Raw genomic sequence first — 1147 nt, 5'->3', positions numbered from 1 at the left:
CAACATGTCAATATACACAGAGCTAGCTACCTTGCCGATATGTCCAAAATGTCCATTTACACAAAGATTGTTAAATTGCAGATAAATCGAAGATTTCCATATACCGATAGCTAGCTACATGGCATATAAGTTCAATATGTCCATACATACAAAGCTAACTATCTGGCAGCTAAATCTAACATGTCCTTATACTTAGAGCTAGTGACCTGACAAAGAAGTCGAACATGTCCATATACAGAGAGGTAGAACTAGCGACATGGAAGAAAAGTCCAACATTTCCGTATACAGAGAGTTAGCTATATGGAAGATATGTCCAAGGTTTCCATATAGATACAGCTAGCTCCATGGCTGAGATGTCCCACTTTTCCAAATAGAGTGAGCTAGCTCTATGGCAGATAAATCCAAGGTGGAAATATACAGACAGTTAGCTCCATGATTGAGAAGTCCAACATGTCTATATACTGTGAGCTAGATACATGGTAGATATTTCTAACATGTCCATGTACAGATAACTAGCAATATGGCAGAAAAGTTTAACGTGTCCATATATGAAAAGCTAGCTACCTGGCAGATATGTCCAACATGTCCATAAAGAGAGATACCTACTTGGCAGATAAGGCAACTTGTTAAAATACAGAGAGCTAAGTACCTGGCCGATAAGTTCAACATGTCCATATACAGAGAGATATCTACCTTGCAGATAAGTCGAACATTTCCATATATCGAGAGCTAGCTACATGGCATATAAGTCCAAAATGTCCATATACACATAGCGAGCTATCTGACAGATAAATCCAACATGTCCATATACAGAGAGCTAGCTACATGTCAGATAAGTCGAACATGTCGATATACATAAGGCTAGCTACATGGCAGATAAGTCCAACATGTCCATTTACATAGAGCTACAACATGTCCATTTACAGAAAGCTAGAAACATGGCAGATATGTTTAACATGTCCATATACAGAGAGCTACTTACCTGGCAGATAAATCCAACATGTCCATATACAGAGAGCTAGCTACATCGCAGATAAGTCCAACACATCCATATACAAAGAGCTAGCTACATCATAGATAAGTCCAACATCTCCATATTCAGAGAGCTAGCTACATCGCAGAAAAGTCCAACATGTCCACATACACA

Source organism: Chrysochloris asiatica, unplaced genomic scaffold (assembly GCF_000296735.1).
Source record: "Chrysochloris asiatica unplaced genomic scaffold, ChrAsi1.0 scaffold00119, whole genome shotgun sequence".
Taxonomy (NCBI): Eukaryota; Metazoa; Chordata; class Mammalia; order Afrosoricida; family Chrysochloridae; genus Chrysochloris; species Chrysochloris asiatica.
The sequence above is the reverse complement of the archived record's forward strand: the minus strand, read 5'-3'. Positions refer to the sequence as shown.